Genomic DNA, 22,873 nt, shown 5'->3' on the forward strand with positions numbered 1-22,873 from the left:
AATATCTCAGCAACCTTCGGTTTGCCGATGACGATGTTCTATTCAACAACAATGCAGACAAGTTACAACAAATCATTGGAGACCTTAACAGAGAGAGTGTAAGAGTGGGGTTGGATATTAATATGCAGAAGATAAAGATAATGATAAATAGCCGGGCAAAGGAACAAGAGATCAGGATCACCAGTGGGCCTCTAGAGACTGCGAAGGAGCACACTTACCTAGGTCAATTAATCACAGGGAACACTGATTATGAGAAGGAAATTCACAGAAGAATAAAAATTGGTTGGATCGCATACGGCAGACATTGCCAGCTCCTGACTGGAAGCTTGCCATTATCATTGAAAAGTAAGATGTGCAATCAGTGCATTTTGCCAATGCTGACACATGGGGCGGAGAGTCGGAGACTGACAAAGATGTTTGAGAGCAAGGACCCCGCAAAGAGCGATGGAACGAAGATTGCTAGGCATAACATTAAGATACAGAAAGACAGTTGTTTGGATCAGAGAGCAAACGGGTATAGACGATATTCTAATTGACATCAAGAGGAAAAAATGGAGCTGGGCAGGTCATGTAATGCGCTGGTTAGATAACCGTTGGACCATTAGGGTTGCAGAATGGGTACCAAGAGAAGCAAAACGCAATCGAGGATGACAAAAGACTAGGTGGAGCGATGAAATTAGGAAATTCGCGGGCGCTAGTTGGAATCGGTTGGCCCAGGACAGGGGTAATTGGAGATCGCAGGGAGAGGCCTTTGTTCTGCAGTGGACTTAAAACAGGCTGATGATGATGATGATGATGACGACGACGAGGAGGACGACGACGACGACGACGATGATGATGATGATGATGATGATTATGATGATGATGATGATGATGAAGGAGGTGGGCCCCCTCCGAAAAAAAATCCTGGGTACGTGCCTGCCTAAGAGCCATCCGACGCCGATCCGAAAGAGCTTACCGACGGAGTGGAAGTTTAGAGGCATAGAGAAACGCTCAGAAAATACACAATGTAATGCGCAGACGAATGGAAAGCTTAGGCAAACGGCGCTGGCGCGATTTCTGCGGCACGCTGTCTCCTCACACGGCTGTCCCACGAATTTTTCTAGTAATTCGTTCTTTAAGCGGACCTGTAACACAAAGCTTCCCACTTCGTGCTCTCGCTGTAGCCCGGGACACGTTTGAAATAATAGTTGCAGATGAATTTTGTGAGCTTATTTCCAGATCTGCTTTTTCATCACAATGTGCAGAATTTGATATTTCAGTAGAGTTGGCTAAGCGAAAAATTACTGCTTGCTACTGGGCCCAACATCCTCAATTAGATCACACTTTCACATTAAACGAGCTCCAATGTGCAATTGCATCATGTCGCCAAAAATTCGCTGCTGGGCCGGACGGCATTACGTACAATATGCTAAGAAACCTCGGACCGACAGGTACAAATGCGCTCTTAGACATCTATAATAACTTATGGATAGAGGAAACTGTACCTGACTCTTGGAAAGTCGCTCGAATCATACCAATTTTAAAACCTGGTAAGACGCCCTTGTGCCTTGAATCCTTCCGCGCCGTTAGTTTGACAAGTTGTTTATGCAAAGTAATGGAAAAAATGATTGACGTGCGACTTCAGTGGTGGTGTAATGAAACGAAGGTGTTGTCCAACTACTTAGTAGGTTTTAGAAAACATAGATGCACAATGGATGCAATATTAGATATAGTAACCTGTGTGGAGCATGAGCGTGCACATGGAAACATGACTATAGCAGTATTCTTAGACATCAAGAGGGCATTTGATACCGTTAGTTACGTTCATGTTTTGCTAAGCATGTTGGAACTTGGTCTGTCTGGCAGGTCCTTGCGATGGATTTCTGCATTTTTATCAGGTCGCAAAATATTTGTTCAGACGGGTGAAGGAAAGAGTGATGAACATATTGTCAAACAGGGAGTACCACAGGGAAGCGTACTCAGCCCCTTCCTTTTTAACTGCGTCATGGCTGATTTAACGCGAAGACTGCCATCACAGTTAAAGTTTTCACTGTATGCAGATGATGTGTGCATTTGGACATCTGGGTCTAATGCTCAACTACTCCAGATGGCATTGCAAGAGGGCATAAATATCATCAACCAATTTTTGAGAGAAAGAGGAATGGTACTATCACACGCAAAGACTGCTGTATTGCCCTTCACTCGGAGGCAGTTAAAAAATTTCACTCTTAATCTGGAAGGACACCCTCTAATGATTGTCACACAGCATCGATTTCTTGGCATAATACTTGATAGGCAGCTATCCTGGGCACCCCACTTAAAAAAACTCGAAAACGAGGTCAATGCCATAGTGACTGTACTTCGCAGACTTGCAGGCACAACATGGGGCGGATCAGTATCGTCCATGCTGACTGTTTACAATGCATTAATACGACAAAAAATTGCATATTCCGCGCCCATTTTACACGGACTTTCCCACACGTCAGAAGAGAGACTTCAAAGACTTTAACTAGAGGACTACGCCTATGTCTAGGAGTTCCACGAGCGACTTCGAGTTCTCTTGTAATAGCTGAGGCTCGCCAATCACCATTTCCAGTTATGCGAACTGCAGAAACATGCCGGCATTATTTCGGTCTTCAAACCCAGCATAAAAACCACCCATTGGCTCTAGACATAATGAAAAGAGATAGAAGTTATGTTCATATAGAAATTCAAAAAAATCTTCACATATTGCCAGGAAATGAATTTTGTAACTCAGACATCGAATATCCTCCATGGCTGCTTACAGTTGCAAAAATCGAATTGTCAGTAGAAGGGATATTCAGCAAAAGAGACATGTTCGTTCAAGCTGCTCAACAACTAGCTCCATACCAGATATATATGCGGTATTCAGGATACACACACGTCTATACAGACGGCTCCAGTACAGCAACCTCTTCAACTTCATCATTCATTATACCGCACCTCAACAAACAAGAATCATTTAAGTTATCTCGTGCGACTTCGTCCACAACGGCTGAACTGTTCGCAATCCTATGTGTGGTAAAATTTATATTGTCAGTAACAGAAGCACAAAAATGGGTAATTTTCAGCGATTCACAGGCGGCTCTAACATCACTCTGCAGCACAAAGGGGAAAACATTCAGCGACAGTATAATATATGAAACACTTAAAAACCTCACAAAGGCAAGCGAAGCGAAACATGCAATAGCATTCCAGTGGATACCAGGGCATTGCAACATTCCTGGTAACACAGCAGCCGATGAAGCAGCACGACAAGCGCACTTGAAAGATGATACGGCTCCGCTCCCAATATCAAAGAATGAATTACGCTGCATCATAAGGACAACGTCTTTCAACATGTCTAGAAACACTTGGTTTGACCAGAATTCTAAGAGCTCTGACTTATATCATATTGATCCATTTATCGAATTCAAATTTTCATTGTCGTTAGATAGAACTATGGAAACGCTTATTCATCGATTAAGGCTAGGCACTGCCTACACAAAGCATTTCTTACACAGAATTGGCCGAGCGGAAACCCCCGAATGTGACTGTGGATTTGTAGATGAAGATATATATCACCTCCTTCTAGATTGCCCACATCACGACACACCAAGATGCCGACTTAAATCAGTGCTAAGTAAATTAGACCGCAGACGTTTCAGTTTAAGGAAACTTTTGGGCCCTTGGCCAACAACGGCCTTGCAGAAGAGCGCTTTAAAAGCACTAAAGACTTTTTTTTGAAGACAGCGGTATCGTTGGACGTTATTAGTGCTTTCATTGTTCTGTTCATTTCAATGTCACTCTATATATCCATCTGTTTGAGAATTATGTTATGTTGACTGCTCTGTTGTGACTGTATGTGCTAATATATTTACACGATGTATATACCACCCGCTGACTAGACAATGTGTTATTAGGCGACAGTATCGTTTGTACTTTTGAGACTTTCGACTACATAAGTGTGGAGACATTTGCCATGTATATTGTATGTACCCGCTGACCCGCTGGCTAGAATATGTGTTATTAGGCGACAGTATCGTTTGTACTTTTGAGACTTTCGACTACATAGGTGTGGAGACATTTGCCATAGTCTTCCTGTGGAAACGTTGCTTTATAAGTCCTGGTGCTTGTGGGAAAAGATTATGTGATATGTAACCGTGAACCCTGAATTATGTGTGACGGAACCACCCAAGAGATAAGGAGTAGCCGGCGCCTTAAATTGCGCGCCAACATCTCCTTATATCATATCAATAAAAAAAAAGAGTAACGCACGGTGCTGTGGAGGGATTATTCATCACGCATGCCAGCGTCTTAAGGGAAGCACCGAAGTGCCCTCATTTCCCTGCGATGCATTGGTTTTGACACCTGTGGGCCACTTTGGTGTGCGAGAGAAAAATACCGATGTGAGCCAAAATAAACGGAGTTCTTGTTCGAGGTGGCTGTCTACCTGCAATGCGCTAGGAACAGCAGAGGATTACATGTTACAGACGTCCTCGTCGTTGTGGCCACTGAACATGAAGATGACACGCGCTTGATTGGATGACACGCGCTTGGAGGGGTGCAAGCTGTGCCGGGCCAGACGAAGCGATGACGCCGCGAAGACTTCGGCAGCACTATACGTGCAGTTGTGGCGATATTGTAGTATCGCCGCACATGTAAGCGCTGCAAATGAGATGGCGGTACAATTCAGTGGCGTCTTTGGTAGCACGATGAAGCCGACGGCCAGTAAAATGTTACTTCTATTATGTTTTTTTTTATCCACCGCGCATAAAAAAAATTATATTCATCGCGACGTATTGGAGAATATGCTGTTATGATGCTGAACACGCTGTCGCGGGTTCGATATACCAAAGGCCCTGGTATGCAGAGCTTCGGATCGAAGCCCGTTAAACAACCCCTCCTAAGTGGGCAAAACCGTCAGGAGCCTCCAATTACTGTTATTCTCGCAGCGTCTGCGTTACTTATAAACGTCAAACCCCCCAAAGTCAACAAGTCGATCACTCTTCTTCTTTCTTCAGATCGCAGATGCCTGTTTTCCACACAAGTGAAACGGTTTAGCCCCCAGGCATGCTGCTGTCAACCTCTCCACCTGAGCCCCAGTTAACGCTACTTGTGCATAAGGCACGCCACGGCGGCCCCATTTCGATAGGGGCGAAATGGGAGAACAACCGTGTGCTCAGATTTTAGTGCACGTTAAAGAACGCCAGGTGGACAAAATTTCCGGAGCCCTCCATCATGGCGTCCCTCATAATAAGAAAGTGGTTTTGGCGCGTAAAAACCCACATTTTTTTTTAATACATGGCATACTATATTTAGGCCAGTCGTTCCTGCTCTTTGAAAATGATTCAATTCTTGGATTTCGCTTGCCGTAATTGTGCTCTGATTATGACGCACGCAGTAGTGTGGGGCTCCGGATTAACTTTGACCACTTGGGGTTACTTAACGCGCTCCTAAATTTAAGTGCTCGAGCGTGTTTTCGCATTTCGCCCCCATCGAAATGTAACTCCCACGGCGGGGTTCGAATACGCGACCTCAAGCTCAGCAACGAGTCGAATCTCAGAGGGAGTTCCGAAACGCAGGTATATTTCTTAAGCTGTGCGCATCCCTCTGCCGACCTCACCTGGAATACGCCGCTGTCATGTGGAACAGTACTCGTCGGTCTAATAAAGAACGAGTAGACAGAGTTCAGAGGAAATTTGTCTCCATATGTCGATGTCAGTGCTCCAGGCAGGTCGGCCGTGAACAGTAGCCTCGATCTCAGTCCTCGGACGGTATAGAAGACCAGCACTGCAGACGCACCAAAGCAGACTTAAGTTTCTTATTCAAGCTTGCAAGTGGTCTGATTTCATTGTGCAGAAACATTGTATAACGTATAACGACAGTTCTGCGTAAAATAAGTGGGGTGTCTAGATCCTTTCGTGTATACACTTCTAGCGTCTCAAGGAATCCTTTGGTCAAAATGCTACGGGATACAACATCGACATATTTCAAAACAGGTTGCCCACATTCCAAGGAGCACTCGAGTCGATTCCATAATATTTTCCCAGAAATTTCAATTTCTTTTTGGATGTTACACGGCAAACTGTTATCGTATAACGTGCGTACTCTTTCTTTCTGTTTGTTCATGTGTGTACACTATATTCGCCTTGTTCAATGCGTCAGTTACCACATGCTTGGGGTCCAGAGTTCCAGAAATTTCAATCAATGTTCTTTTTGTGTGTTTTATGTTATAGATTGCTATTTTATGTTATGCTACGCTATGTTATGTTATACCTATGACAAACAATGAAGCGATTTCTTGCACGCTGCCAAATGTGGCGGACGCTTGACTGGCTGTGCACGTATACTATAACAATTCCCATGTGTGCCAGTACCAACACCACCAGGTTGTTCCTCGACATGTTAATAACGTTCACTATTATTATATTTGTTGTTGTCCTTATTACTACTGCTACTACTGCTATTATTATTATTATTATTATTATTATTATTATTATTATTATTATTATTATTTACAATGGGCACCACACCTTTGGTGATTTCGTCTCATCGCAACATTACTCATCGGTTAGAAAATTAGCCTTGTCATAAACATACGTGTAGAAAAATATCCGAAAGAAAAGCAAAGCAGACATGAGACGCAGGCGTCTGCTGATGTCGCCGCGTGGGCGATCGTGTCATCCCATTCGCCAGAAGCGACGTTATAACGCAACAGCTGCCGCCGAAAAGCATCGCGATGTTTGTCGCGCGCGTGGAAAGAAATAATTAATGAAGAAAACACCTGGCGCTGGTTTCGAAACGTTGGCATACCAATGGATTTTCGATCGCGCCACGCGATTCTCGACTTTCGCAACACCTGCGGCAACGCCCCCATACACGCACACGTGCCGTGTTGAAACATGACATACGTGCGCGCGTATTGCCAGCGACCCAGACAACGAGCGCCGAAAAAAAAAATCGATTTGGATTTTTTGCCTAAAATAAACTCATACTTGAAAACTGACAAAGATGTAAGTAAAAGTTAACCGAGAAAAGACAAGAAAAAAGCACCTAACATGGCTTTGGCAACGTTGCAAACTGGCAGAAGTAAAGGCAATACTGAAAGCAAGAAAACGTTGAACTGATAAAAGCGACCACACGGTTCGGAAACAAAGCCCACTGTGAGCAAACTTATATGGGTGAATGCTGCTCCAGCGTGAAAATGGCTTGCAAATCTGTCCGGACCAAACGATTGCCCGTTTCCAATCTCAATTTCGGGAATAAGTTTTCTGCTAACACCTCGGGCGATCCAGCGGAGAAAGAATGTGTGCTGTTGTTGTTTAATTCGCCATTCGTCAGAACGTTTCTTTATATCTTCCTTTCTTTTTTTTCATCATTTTGTCTGAAGCCTAGCTTAAAACTTATCCGCGCCAGCTTAGTACGAACATGTATAGATAGATTGCGGGAATGCGCCTACGCATTATAACGAAGTGTCATTCGCATGGATGCCGGCTTTTCGGTCACGCGAAATTCTGTTTATTCAATGCGACTCACGGAACTAACGCCGGTTCATTGCGCATGATACGAACTAGTGAGGTGAGAAAAGTGCCATGTTTTCGAAGAGCCACAATATTTCTACGGCGAAGCAGTTGAGCTGAATGCAAGGCTGAAAGGAAAGGTGTGCTTCATGAAAGGAAAGGTGTGCAATGTAGCATCCTGCTTCAGTCACGTGGATGCTAACTTATTTCGTTCATAGATATTTCTATGAATGTTGCTTTCACTTTACGAGTTCTGATTCCCATGACGACATTATTGCGAAAGTGATCTAGCTGATTATTACATGCCGAAGTGTAATGACGTAAAAGAAAAATCTCGGTCTTAATAACTGCGACCCACAAGCAGTTGAAGAGTTCGAACTGCTGGCGTATTATCATGCCGGACATCGTCGTCTCGATTGCTTCCACAGAACGAACTAGACAATTTCTTTTTCGTTCTGTCTCTTTGCAGTGAAACCCGCCATGGTTGCTCAGTGGCAATGGTGTTGGGCTGCTGAGCATGAGGTCGCGGGATCGAATCCCGGCCACGGCGGCCGCATTTCGATGGGGGCGAAATGCGAAAACACCCGTGTGCTTAGATTTAGGTACACGTTAAAGAACCCCAGGTGGTCGAAATTTCCGGAGTCCTCCACTACGGCGTGCCTCATAATCAGAAAGTGGTTTTGGCACGTAAAACCCCATAATTTATTTATTTTTCTTTGCAGTGAATGTTACCAATGGCTACGGATATTCTCCACGTTACAAGATGCAATTCCTTGTTTTTGGAAGGCAATATGGCTTGCTGTTTTGCGAGAACCTTCCCGGGGATTTATCAGGTAACAAAATGTATGCTGAGCTGCTTATCCGCGGCGGCTGCTTGGTGGTTTTGGTGTTGCGCTGCTAAGCTCGAGGTCGCGGGATCAAATCCCGACCGCTGTGACCGCACTTCTGTAGGAGCGAGATGCAAAAAGAAAGAAAAGCGCCCGTGTGCCGTCCGGTGGGGGCACATTCCAGGTGGTCAAAAGTAATCTGGAGTGCCCCATTACGGCGTGGTTCATAATCAGATCGTGGTTTTGACGCGTAAAACCACAGAATTCGTTTTTTTTTCATTTTGATCGACATTTTTTTTTTCTATGCGGTTGGGCCACAGCACTTTCCTGTAGATACCGCGTGAAAATGTCGCCTTCATGTGAACTAAGCAAAGGATAGCAGGATTGCCGCAAAGCGGATGGCTGCCAGAACACATCCTGCTGGCAAGGACCGCAGAGAATTTACCCCGGCCAGATGCACTGATGAATAAAGTATGGCTCGTTCAGCAAGTTGATATGCCCTATATTATAATTACAAACACAGCAAATGACATCACAAGAGTGCGAAATGATATACATGAGAGGTAAATTTCTCTGCCGGTGATGAACTGGTATCCTATCTCTGGCCTCCTGTACTTTTACGTTGCCCGTCCGTGTTATGCTTACTTCAATAGTGTCACTAAAAGTAACGATTTATAAAGTTGAACGTCCCAAATCCACTCATGGGCCATGAGGCGCCGCAGTGCAAGGCTGCACGTTAATAACACCACTCGAAGTCTTTTAATGGCACCCATAGAATCCATGGTGCACGAGGGTTCTTGCATCCCGTTCCAATCGGGATGCGACCCCCGTGTCTCGTAATTGTACCCGCGACCTGGTACCCAGCGGCAGAGTGCCGTAGGCATAGTCAGAGATACAGCCACGGGTGGCTGAAAGTTAACCGCCTAAATTGACTGGTGTGGCTGCGGCCTTCCATGCGAGGCAGCTTCTCCGAATGAATGATTAGCGAAGAAAGTAGACGTTTATTTGGTGACCCGTCTCAAGAAAGCTACTCGCCCTTTATTGTTTGTATAATTGACGCGGGAAGTGACTAGCATGTGTACATATACGGGCACTTTGTCCAGAATAAATGGAAAATGAGCGTGCTTTCATGTGGCGCGGAGGTATAATGCCCACTGTGCTTACATTTACAACCACTCATGGAAAAATGTTTCGGGATCTGCACTTCGAAGTATGCTTGAATATACTTTGGAGAGGCAGAAATCTTGGAGTTGACCTTAGGTTTTGGGCATTTCCTGAATTTTATTCTTTAGCGAGCTGCTCTTACGTTGACGCTTGCGCGGGCTATCTTACTTACGAAGCATAAGAAAAAGTATGCCTTCTTCTGAATGCACACTAAGAATCGTATTTCTTTAAAGCGCTTTATATCCAACCTTACACAACCTATCACACATTGATGTATAGGGAAATTACTATCATGCTGCGTGAGCAACAATGGTGCGGGAAGCATTAACGCTGCATCTGAAGTATCCTTGTCGTAGCCAACATCAGTTTTCCCTTCAGTGACATTCTGTCTTTACATTAGTCCCTGTCGACGCGCCTTTCTATCCGGGTATTAATGAAAATCGCGCACTTTAACATTTACTGCATCTTTTGAGGGTTGTCGGCGACGCCCGGCGTGTTTGCGCAACGTCCTTGTGGTGATTCTTTAGAGATCGACGCCAGGAGTCAACGGTCCAAATTGCAACGACTTTGTACGCTCACGACGCGTTGTCGTCTCCCAGGCGAACGAAAAAGGGTTGGCAACACTGACTTCGTCCATTTTATACACGGCTACTGACTTTTGTCGCATATAACCGAGTACAGCAGGATGGGACTCGCACATTACATTCACCCGCAGGTATGTGTTTGAATAAGGGGTTGAAGATTTCCTTGTTGTACTAGACACATGCAATTTCGGCGTCTAATTGCAATGTTCTACGCTTAAGAGCAAGCTTTATCTCGGGGCCAACTCCTATTTCCCTATTCAAATGCATGCAAAAAGCACAAATGCTTAAATTAATTAAATTCTGGCGTTTTACTTGCCATACCCACGATCAAATTATGAAGCACGCTGTAGTGAGGGTCTCCGGATTAATATGTACCACTTGCTATTCTTCAACGTGCACCCAATGCATGGTACACGAGCGTTTTTGCATTTCGCCGCCATCGAAATGCGCCCACCGCGGCCGGGATTTGATCCCGCGACCTCGTACTTACAGCGGCCTTCTTTCTGTGTTTCTCTTTTACGGTGATGCTTTCTATACCTCTTTTCCTGGGAATATCGTCGTTTTCTCGCCACATATTTGTGCATATACGTATATAGACGACTTGGGTCGCTCGTACGGACTGGCAGCTGTATTTCCGAGTAAACAATTTGAGTCACAGTGTGCGTGTGTCCAAATAGACAACTTGCCCCTGGCTGCTGTCTGGCCTAGTATAGACAACTGGGGTCGCTGGGTATATGTGCCCATTCTTGGCCTATCCTCCAGAATGGATGTGCCACTGTGCCGTAAGAGATATGAAGCCTTAAATGCGTAGGCAGGTGTCGCACTTCTCTGTGCCCGTACACCCCTCATCACCTTCATTCCCTCCACAAGCATCATACATCGCCTTCGTCCTTGTGACAAACCAGACAGTTCACAGTATCAGGCGACGTGGATGTGTTCGTGTCATGAAAGAAAAATAAATTCTTGGATTTTACACGCCAAAACAACGATATGATTATGAGGCATGCCATAGCGGTGTCCTCCGGATTAATTTTGACCACCTGAGGTTCTTAAGCGTTCGCCCAATGGGCGGTACACGGATGCTTTTGCCTCTCTGCCCAATCGATACGCCGCCGCCGCAGTCGGGATTCGATGCGTTGCCCGCTTCGTTTCATCGGCTACATGCTACCTATATATAGCTAACGCAAACAAGCGCCATTTTTGCGACATGGTGTTGGATCTGCGTTGATATATATATACATATATATATGAGCGGCGTGTGCGACGAACCATCCTTCCTCGGTTCGTCACACACCCCTCCCCCCAAGAGAGTCGTAGGTATAGGGGCGGATGATACCCTCTTACTCTCCTCGTATGAACGATGTCAGTCTGGCAGTCCGGTGACGTCCTGCAGAGCTCAGGTGTAGGAGGTTAGCTGTTGCAGTCCAGACAACATATGCAGGCCCCGATGAAGCAAGGCTTGGACACACGGCAGCCGTGGGAACTCAGATGTCGTTGTGACTTGTAGACATGTGGTGTCTCCTGCTCGAACGTTATAGGTGCACTCGCTCGTTGAGGCGACGTCTCTGTAGGTTCGGTATGCCAGGAAAGTGCCCGGGTCTTTTTCGTCGTTGCACACAGCGTTGTCGCAGGAATCCTTGGGGTGGTAGCAGTCCTGATAGATGGTGCTGAAGGTGCGCTCTGCGACGTTTCTTTATTGCAAAATACCGTATTCGTTGAATTCGCCTTAGATTGAGTAGGTTTGAGCATTGACGTCTTTCTTGTTGTCGCATCTGTGAAAACTTAAAAAATTAAATTATGGGGTTTTACGTGCCAAAACCACTTTCTGATTATGAGGCACGCCGTAGTGGAGGACTCCGGAAATTTTGACCACCTGGGGTTCTTTAACGTGCACCTAAATCTAAGTACACGGGTGTTTTCGCATTTCGCCCCCATCGAAATGCGGCCGCCGTGGCCGGGATTCGATCCCGCGACCTCGTGCTCAGCAGCCCAACACCATAGCTACTGAGCAACCACGGCGGGTCACTCTGTGAAAACTTCGGTGACGGTCTTCGTCGCCTTCTGTTTTGAAGTCGTTGGGGTTGATGCCGTTGCTCTAGGAGCTGTTGATGTTGTCAACGATGTTGCAACATTTATTGAGGTAGCATTTCTATTGAAAAATGCCTTTGATTTCTTTCACAAACTGAAGTGGGGATGAATTGGTAGTGGTACCCTGCACCTTTTTGTGAGACTTGTCTGGTGAGGAGGGCAGTATGCCAGGATTCTCAGAAACGAGAAGAAAGGGTGTCAACCGAGGGACCCGATTTTTTTTGTTAATATCAAAGGAAGCCAACAAATACTGACACCAAGGACAACGTAGGGGAAATTACTTGTGCTTAATAAATGAAATAAAGAAACGATAATTTATGGAAATGAAAGTGTATGAAAAAACAGCTTGCCACAGGTGGGGAAAGATCCCACAACCTTCGCCTTTCGCGTGCGATGCTGTACCAATTGAGCTACCGCGGCGCCGTTTCCCCATCCAATTTCTTGGGTATTTATGTTTCCTGGTTTAGGTTTCCTGGTGGTGTGAGTGGTGGCGCTGGTTTATCCAGCGCCACCACTCACACCACTCACGTTGGCGGCGGATGAGGAACATCCTTTCTGCCGCACGCGTCACGAGAACGTGATCTTTTTTGGTGAAGGCAACCGGTCAATTAACTACCCAAGAAAGTGTAAAATACCCAAGAAAGTGTATGTGGAAACGGCGCCGCGGTAGCCCAATAGGTAGAGCATCGCACGCGAAATGCGAAGGTTGTGGGATCGTTCCCCACCTGCGGCAAGTTGTTCCTTCATCCACTTCAATTTCCATTAATTTGCCGTTTCTTTATTTCATTTATTAAGCGCAAGTAATTTCATCTATGTTGTCCTCGGTATCACTGTTTGTTCGCTTCTTATGATATGACTAATAAAAATCGGGCCCCTTGGTTAAACCCTTTCTTCTCGTTTATTACATATCGAGGGTATCGAATCCGGCAACATTGATGCCTTCAGGTAGCATCTGTAGGTTTATTGACCGGTTGCCTTCACCCAAAAAGATTACGTTCTCATGACGCCTGAGGCAGAAAGGATGGTCCACGTCCACCGCCAAGGTGTGTGAGTGGTGGCGCTGGCTAACACTCCGAGGGTTCTACTAGGAAAACATAAATACCCAAGAAAGTGGATGGGGAAACGGCGCCGCGGTAGCTCAATTGGTAGAACATCGCACGCGAAATGCGAAGGTTGTGGGATCGTTCCCCACCTGCGCAAGTTGTTTTTTCATCCACTTTCACTTTTTCATCCATTTTCATTTCCATTAATTCATCGTTTCTTTATTAAGCACAAGTAATTTCCCCTATATTGTCTGCCCTCAGCGTTTGTTGGCTTCTTATGATATGACTAAAGGGGTGTGTGTGTGTGTGTGCGTGGTGTCCCCACAATCATGCCCCAAAATTTACAGATATGCAAATGCCGCCACGTAGCTGGACAGAACCAATGTAATGTTGTTTGCTGTCGCTTGGAGATACTCAGTGTTTTTTTATTCCGCCTAATTGCATAATTAGTTTTATTAAATTAATCAAGTTCTCCAATATTATAATCACATGAGAGAGTGCCAATGAAAAAATTGTTGAGCAACATGAAAAACTCCCGACACAGCCTGCTGTTTTTCAATGCGTACCTGCTACATAAAACTGTTTTTCCTTGCGTGAAAGAAGACCGCGAATACAGGCAAAATTGCCGCGCGCGGTCACGCACTAGTTCGTGTCACATATTCAAATTCATTTTTTTTGTGAATTTGAAGGCCAATGACCATTTCCTTCACCTGCTAGAGTCAGTTCCAACTTGCCTATTTGACTGGTCACAGAAGCAACGTAGTACAGATTTTTAGTCACGACTACTCACAGCTCATTGCCTGACAGCAGCCAAAGCAAAAGTATGAATCAACGCAGTAAATGATCAAGCATACTACAATCACCCACATTAGACGTGCGTCCCTTGCTTGTTACTGCTGCCAAGCGAACAGATGGAAGCACTTTGAGTGCACATCCTCTTTCTCATTTTATATCTTTAGGCGTTGGACTTCCAACTACCTCTACGCGCAGTGGTCGAGAAAATACCGTAAGAAATATGTTGCTGTTTTGCACCCACGATGTGCGGAAGATTCTTTCGTTTTATCATTTTATTCGTTCCTGTGATATCTGTTTCCTCATCACCATCAAGAGAATGGGATCGGTTGTTTTTGCAAACAGATAAACTCCCGTAAGGACATGGTACTGGCCTTTATTCCTAGCGTTTTCCGAAGAAGGCATGTTGCGGTTGTGTCGAAGTGGTTAAGGCACCGAAATCCAAATCAAACGTGGTTGAAATCTCACGTGCCCTGTGACGTGCTTCCCAAGCGCCCATGGTCGAGTCGGCGGGTTGAATTCTCACCAAGCGCGGCTACACTGTTCAACTCAGCATCATGATATACTCGCCTGTTTTAAAATGCCACAACGTAATTATTTACATAACTCATTGATCTTATTGGAATTTTATTTATTCATTTTGATGGAATACTGAATGTTCACATTGTACGTCGGCCGCCCTTTTATAAGCAGCAAATTGTTATCTCGGAAAACACGCCACCACATGACATAAATTGCAACAGTGAAAATAAATAAAACATCAACACATATACATGTAACAATTATACAAAGGGCAACAAAATTATTACAGCTTATTACACTGCCTCAAACCACATCCCACGCCATGAAAAAGAAAGAAAGAAAAAGAAGTAATGTGCACAAGCGACAGCCCCATCGAGAGCGTGAAGCCCGCAGAACACCGCGCATTTATTCGTCGGAAAGCTGAGCAGCAGCATAGCAGTATTGGCGCTTAATTCCTTCACCGAAGAAAAAACGTTCTTCTATTGTGCAATAATGAAGGCTCAATAGCTCTAGAAATTCTGAGAAAATGGGCTGCACCAAAGCTCTGTATTACGTATGAAACTTCGATTGAGCAACCCCTCACCAAGTTTTTTTGCAAACAGCCCTATTCCCCTGTAGCGACAAGCGGAAATCTTATCCTGAATCAGGGCCTGCGTTCCCAGTACAGGGCGGAGTGACGAAAACATCTGCGCAATTCTTTTCGCGCACGCGAAATTCGAAACAAAATCTCTTATAGGGTCAAACAAGAAACGGTACTTTCAATTACGGACGTCCTAACGCAGAGAGGCATCGAGTGTCGTATGCACGAACGTTTCAAAGTGCACGACGTCACACGAAACTAGCGACTTTGTTTCGAGATAGGTCTCGTTGAAAGTAGTCTCGAAGTTCGAGACTCGAGCGGAGATTAAAACGCGGCAGTCAAGAAAATAGGATGTCGGGAACCTTTCGCAATGCATTCAGAGCACGCGCTGAGCAGGAGAAGCGCGGTCCACAAGAAACGTGATACTTGCGTAGTGATCGTCTCTCTATAGTGCACTGAATCCCAGGTGCGCAGCTTACAGTCAGTTGTTTTGTTCTAATATAGCACGCTCCCTCTGTCAGTCGATTACAGCCTCGTTTGCTGTTCACTGCCGCGCCTTTTCCATTTGTTCTTTCTTTCTTCTATAGTTTCCTCTTTACCCTTGGGCATGACCACGTGTCAGGCAGGTATTTCATGTCTGCTTCATGATTTGTTTGAGCATATTCGTAGTGAATGTTGTTTTGAAAGAGGTCCCGTCTCAAAGGTGGCTTTATAACGAGCAGCACTGGCTGTTCCGATTCGATCGTAGGTTTCGCCGTCGTTTGCACTGTCGTCGTAGCGGAAGGGCCGGAGGAAATCTTGGCTGCAGAACCAGGAAACGTCGGACTGAATTGCTGCGCAAACGGCAAGACCGTCCAGGTCGGTGGTATTCCCGTGTCTGGCCCGTGAAAGATTTATGAACTCGTCGCCGGTGAAATGAAACCGAGAAGGGGAGTCCTCGCGCTGGTGCGCGACTCAACTTGCACTTTCGCGGTGTTGCAGCTAACAGAACAAGGCTCCCCGATGTGCTTGAATCCCCCGATCTTGACTACATGCCGCGTCTAGCCGAGCCGTTCATGGGCGAAGACACAGCAAAGGGCCATGCCTGGCCACAAGCCGTGTCATCAGGCGGAGAGGACGGGCACCTTATGTCACCGGACAGCTGCCTCCGTCTCCACACGTTCCCGAAGCTCTGCCAGGCCAGGTGTGGTGATGTTGGTCGGGAGCTGCAAACCTGCAGAATAATGGCGGCGGGAAACAAATTTTCACGTACCACTGCGTAGTCGTCACAGAAGCTGGATTGGTGTAGTGGTCTGGGGCATGCTCCACGCCGGCCGGGGTGGAACCGACGGTATCACCTGGTGAGTCCGCATCACCATGCGTTCGCGCGAGGGTGAATGTGTAGACCGCGTCGCTGAATGTTGAGGATGAGAAGTGGTCTCGGACTCTTGCATCTAAGATGGTGTGTCGGATACCGACGCGGAGTCCAAGACCCGCAGCAGGAAAAAATATCCCAAGCCCGAGGTCTACAAGGACGCAGCCTGCGAGCCTGTCTTCAAAGGCTCTGCCGGACGCAGTTGTAGCGACAAGATGGTACTTTTTCCGAGTTTCGTCCGCGTAGGAGTGCCAGCCGGAAGGCTCATGAAAGGGAAAAATTTACATCCACTCATCTTGTAGAACGGACATACATACATACATACATACATACATACATACATACATACATACATACATACATACATACATACATACATACATACATACATACATACATACATACATACATACATACATACATACATACATACATACATACATACATACATACATACATACATACATACATACATACATACATACATACATACATACATACATACATACATACATACATACATACATACATACATACATACATACATACATACATACATACATACATACATACATACATACATACATACATACATACATACATACATACATACATACATACATACATACATACATACATACATACATACATACATACATACATACATAAAAAATTATGGGGGTTTTCGTGCCAAAACCACTTTCCGATTACGAAGCACGCCGTAGGGGAGGACTTCGGAAATTCCGACCACCTGGGGTTCTTTAACGTGCACCTAAATCTAAGTACACGGGTGTTTTCGCATTTCGCCCTCATCTAAATGCGGCCGTCGTGGCCGGGATTCGATCCCGCGACCTCGTACCCTGGGAGCGTTAGCCAGTGGCACCACTCACAAACCGCACAAAGTGGAAGGGAACACAGCGCCGCGGCTAGAACTTGTAAATTGCAATATTAATAATAATAATAAGAAGAAACTTAGTTCAAAACTTAATCAGTGATTTTTGTTAATTACTCGCTTATGCATTTCATTTTTTTGTGCGTGTAATGTCCGCCTATTCGAGTATACCAGCTCATGAGCGAGAATTATGCTTTCTGCCACAGACAAACTTTAAGAGGAAGCTTGAGCTCGGGTGCTCCTATCTAAATACATGTAAAAGGAGAAATCGTTCTTTCTCGGCAACCACTGCACCAAACTTGGCGAGGTTTGTTGCATTTAAACGAAAAACCTAAATTCTAGGGACTGGTGTTTCGAATTTTTGATTTAGGTCGTCAATTCCTTAATAAAAATTGGCAAAAATCGAAAATCTTCAGAAAACGAAACTATCATATTTACAACTCTGTAACTGAGCAACCAAAAATGATACCACAATTCTGTGAGTTGCATCTAATAGTACATCTAACGCGGACATTATTGATATGTTACGAATAAATATAAAAAGAAATTATTAATATGGAAATACAGCTTTTGCACAATCCTTGTACAATGTAACAAATTCACGTAAGATATAAAATGACATATCAAATTTGTCTGCTTTCAATGATCTAATCGATATCGTCTACAGAACCGTGATATCTATTCTTGATGCATAGCTATTAATTTGTAAACTTCGTGCTTCTATTTTTTTCAGACGTTTGAATATTTAAAAATCTTTTTCACAAACTTCATGCCCTAAATCGTAATTGCGCTTCCAACAGTCACTGGAATTTAACTTTCTCTCTCAAATGCAACAAATTTCATTACCAGTGGTCCTGGGGCTATCCGAGAAAAATGTTTTTGCGTTTTACATGTATTTCAATATGCCGCGTTTGCCTCCGTTCTTGATAAAGCCGGCCAGGTTGATGTTATATTCTTCGATTTCAGCAAAGCCTTCGATAGGGTCTCTCATTTTGGTTTGATAACAAAACTAAGCAACTATGGGTTTCCACCTAACGCTGTAAACTGGATCTGTGCATATTTGAGCATGCGCAGACAAATCGTCGATGTTGAGGGCCATTACTCTTGATGTCTCCCCGTAAATTCGGGAGTGCCGCAGGGAAGCGTGCTCCGACCGCTACTTTTCCTAGTTTACATTAACGACATAACAGCGTGCATAGACGATAGTGTGAGTATTAAATTGTTCACGGATGACTGCTTACTTTGCAAGGAGATTGAAGATGCCAATGATCAAGTGATCCTGAGTAAAAGTCTTACTGCGATTTCTGACAGGTGCGACACTTGGGAAATTAAACTTAATGAAGAAAAAACGGTTTTTATGCGCATTATCAACAAAAAACACCCTCTAACATATCAATGCACTATTAATCAATCCGCGGTATCTGGAACAGACTCCTTTAAATATTTGGGTGTAACCATCAACAATCGTCTAACCTGGTCGCAACACATTGATAATGTTTGTGCGTCTGCTTGACGTAAACTCGGCCTACTGAGACACAAGCTAAAACATTCTCCTCCATCCGTGGCACAATTGGCATTCAACGCACTCGTAAGGTCGCGATTAGAATATTCTTGCGTCGTCTGGAACCCATTCACGAAAAAAATATAAAAAAACTGGAAAACATAAACAGGCTTGCCGTCCGCTACATATATAATTGTTATGGACGTTGTGACTCCCCCTCTCAATTGATTAATGAAAATAATATTGCCACCCTAGAATCCCGAAGAAAGGTAGCACGCCTAACATTGCTTTTCCGCCTTTGGAAAAGGGAACTACAACTTGGTCATTCACCCTGTCTCCAACCGCTACCAGCTAGAGCTACCAGAAATTATCACCCCGACAAGATAACCCCTATTTTCGCGAGTACAAATTGCTTTAAATATTCCTTCTTTCCTAGAACAATAAATGATTGGAACTCTCTGCCGGCCGATGTATTCCTGTCCAATAATATATTACATGCCATTGAAAAACTGCATTTCAAATAAACGTGTGGCCGCGTGAGTACTTTCATGCGTGATAGCATGAAAAAAAACAAAACTGTATAAACTGGTACTGTAAATATTTCTCTATTTTCAATTCAATCCTTTGCATTGTATGCTTGTAGAATGTGTTTTTATGTATTTATATCATCTTTCAATCTACCTCTTATGATTCAATGTATTTCATATTTCATATGCACTTCTTTTCTTTGAACGTATTTAACTGCATTACTGTATGAACAAATTCCCTCCTGCCTGGGTCACAAGTTGGCCTGCAGTATTCTGTAAATAAATAAAATAAAAATAGTTGGGCCCGAGCTAAAGCTTCCTCCTAAGAATTTTTGAAAGTGTTCGCAGAAACACCCGGTGTAACTTGTCTAATCTATCAAACTCAAGCCTATGCTCATTAGGAGTTATAAGGCTTACAAATGTGCAATTTGTTGCTAAAATTTGATGATTCCTCTGCTATGGCACCCCCGCATTTGACACGTAGGGCACATAAATGGCCTGACGAGACCACAGCAAGACAGAGGGATGCTAATCCGCGCCCGCCACAGTTGAACACGGCAAGCCCACTACGAAGAAACCCCGAAATCTCTGAGTGGAGCCCTCTCGCGTCGGACGTCAGGAGGAGCACTCCGCTGCCGCGACGCGGGCTCGCTCGCTACGTCAAGGCAACTTGACGCTCTCAGCCGACTTGCTCTGCTCGAGTTTTACAGCGAAGATGTTAGCCTCTAATTGGTATGGATAATACAGCGAAGCTGTTTACCTCTAGCCCCTGTATGCATCACCCGCAAGCGCTCCCGGGCGGGAGGGGGGAGGAGAGGGGGGTACTCTGACCGGCTTACGTCCGTATGGGCGATAGGAATGTGCGCACCGATCCCGGAGGTACTGCAATACCGGGCATGCGTTCCCAGGGGGTGTTGTACCACATTGCGTGCCTACATCGAGGCAATCGGGCGCTTCCCCCTTCCCTCTACCTGAGTTGATATCGGTGAAGTTCATAGTTCTCCCAGGGCAACACGATAAATTATCGGTCATAATTAGTTCCATGTCTTTGAAGTTTACTGAGATATTGCCCATAACGCGCCTTTTATTTTTGCCAATTATACACAAAATATCTTGTTTAGTTCACTGAGGACATCGCTTAAACCCAGTCGGAAAGTGTTATGACCACTTCAAATAGGGAAAGAAAAACGACGGCTCCGTAATTATTTGCAACGCTTCTAAGTGGATCAGGAACGTAAAAGTTTTGTCGCACATTGCAGTCACCATGTCCACCATCCGCTTTCCACAAAATATAAACCTGTATTAACCTACAGCTATGTCGGCACACTGGGAAGCATAGCTGATAGCCGCCATATCCCACGCTCTAACAATTGAATAAGAAATGTTTTACAAAGGCTGTGTTTGATCCAACCATACTTCGCACAGATAGCTTCCACAGCGTACTACCAATGGAAAGTGACCCTGGCAACCTTTAACACCCGAACTCTGTTGAGTGAGGCTAGCTTAGCAGGGCTTTTTGAGGAACTATCAGACTTTGTTTGGGATATCATTGACCTTAGAGTAATTAGAAGAACTGGTGAGGCTTATATCGTGCTGACTAACTGCCATGTCCTCTGCTATAGAGGTCTCCCAGATAAGAATCAATACGAGGTAGGATTCCTAATCCATAAGGACATAGCGGGCAACACTGACGAATTCTACAGCATTAATGAGAGGGTAGCAGTAGTTGTAATCAACCTAATAAGAGGTATAGAATAAAGGTAGTACAAGCCTACGCTCCAAAATCCAGTCATGATGAGGATGAAGTAGGTCAGTTTTATGAACATGTTAAATTTGCGTAGACAAAAGTGCAAACTCAGTATACTGTAGTAATGGGCGACTTGCAATAGTAGGGAAACAGCAGGCTGCTGAACAAGCGATTCGCAGCTACGGCGTCGATTCTAAAAACTCTAGAGGAGAGATGCTTGTAGAATTCGCGGAAAGGAATAATCTGCGAATAATGAACACCTTTTTCAGGAAGCGTAGCAACAGCAAGTGGGCCTGGAAAAGCCCTAATGGTGAAACAAGAAATGCAATTGATTTCATACTTTCTGTCAATCCCTGCATAGTGCAAGATGCAGAAGTGTTAAGTCGGGTAAAGTGCAGTAATCATAGGTTAGTGAAGGCTAAGATTCGCCTCAATCTGAAGAGAGAAAGAGTAAAATTGGTCAAGAAGAAACAGGCCAACTTAGATGCAGTAAGGTTAAAAGCATACAAATTCAGGCTGGTATTTGCAAAGAAATATGCAGCCTTAGAACAGAGAAATGAAGATGACATAGCGGTAATGAATGAAACCGTAACTAGTATGCCTTCAGAGGCAGCAGTTGAAGTGGGAGGTAAGGCATCAAGACAACCAGTAGGCAAGCTCTACCAAGTAATAAAAGGCCTAATAAAGAAACTACAAAGAATGAAAATGTCCAACTCAAGAGATAAGACAGAATTCGCGGAACTGTCAAAACTGATAAACAAGGAGAAAATAAGATATATTCAAAAGTGTAACGGGAGAGAGACTGAGGGAGCCGTAAGAAATGGACGCAGCATGAAATTAACGAGAAGGAAACTGGGCATAGGACAAGCCAAGATTCATGCACTGAAAGATAAGCAGGGTAATATCATCAATCTCGAAGGTATAGTAAGAGCAGCAGAAGAATTCTATGCTGACCTATACAGTAAGTAACCAGAGGAGCCACGATACCTCCATTCAAAGCAGTAATGAACAGGTTGCAGAGACTTCTATGTAGCGATGAGGTTAGCGATGAGATAGCGATGAGGTTAGAAGGGCTTTGCAAGACATGAAAGGGAAAAAAGCGGCAGGAGAAGATGGAATGAGAGTCGATTTAATCAAAGATGGAGGAGACATAATGCTTGAAAAACTGGTGGCTCTCTATACGAAGTGTCTATCGACTTCAAGTGTTTCAGAAAACTGGAAGAATGCATACATTATACTGATCCCAAAAAAGGGAGACGTTAAAGAAATAATAATTATAGGCCCGTTAGCTTACTCCCAGTATTATATAAAATATTCACCACGATCATTTATAATAGAAGAAGGGCAACACTAGACTTTAGTCAACCAAGGGAACAGGCTGGCTTCAGGAAGGGACACTCTACAATGGATCACATCAATGTCATTAATCAGGTAATCGAGAAATCCGCAGAGTACGATCAGCCTCCCACGTGGGTGGCGCCAATGGAAAAGAAACCTCCTATGAGTAACTACCTAAGAGGAAAAAACGAAATCAGGAAAGAAAAAAATTTATGATAAGTCCGAGAGAACCACTTTACTTTTCGAAACAAAATCAGGATGCCTTATAACGAGGTACACCAAGGAAGAGCTGCGGTAAAGCTAAGGAAACCATGGAACGTGTTTTATTGAAATGTGAAGATATCTGCCCAGCTGTCGGTTTAGGCTCCTCTGGCGTCATCGAAGTCCTTGGGTTCAGCGATAGCAGATG

At 44.5% G+C, this 22,873-nt stretch overlaps 1 long non-coding RNA gene across 1 annotated transcript in view; it reads right to left on the minus strand.

Annotated features, from left to right (window-relative positions):
- LOC135915176 (uncharacterized) overlaps positions 1-22,873 on the minus strand; it is a 63,860-nt gene that overhangs the window by 24,859 nt on the left and 16,128 nt on the right. Inside the window, exon 3 of the long non-coding RNA XR_010568532.1 lies at positions 5,609-5,775. This is a non-coding gene — a long non-coding RNA (uncharacterized lncRNA). The remainder of the gene's footprint in view (positions 1-5,608; positions 5,776-22,873) is intronic.

The sequence above is a fragment of the Dermacentor albipictus genome, chromosome 1 (genome assembly GCF_038994185.2).
Source record: "Dermacentor albipictus isolate Rhodes 1998 colony chromosome 1, USDA_Dalb.pri_finalv2, whole genome shotgun sequence".
In the NCBI taxonomy this organism is placed as follows: domain Eukaryota; kingdom Metazoa; phylum Arthropoda; class Arachnida; order Ixodida; family Ixodidae; genus Dermacentor; species Dermacentor albipictus.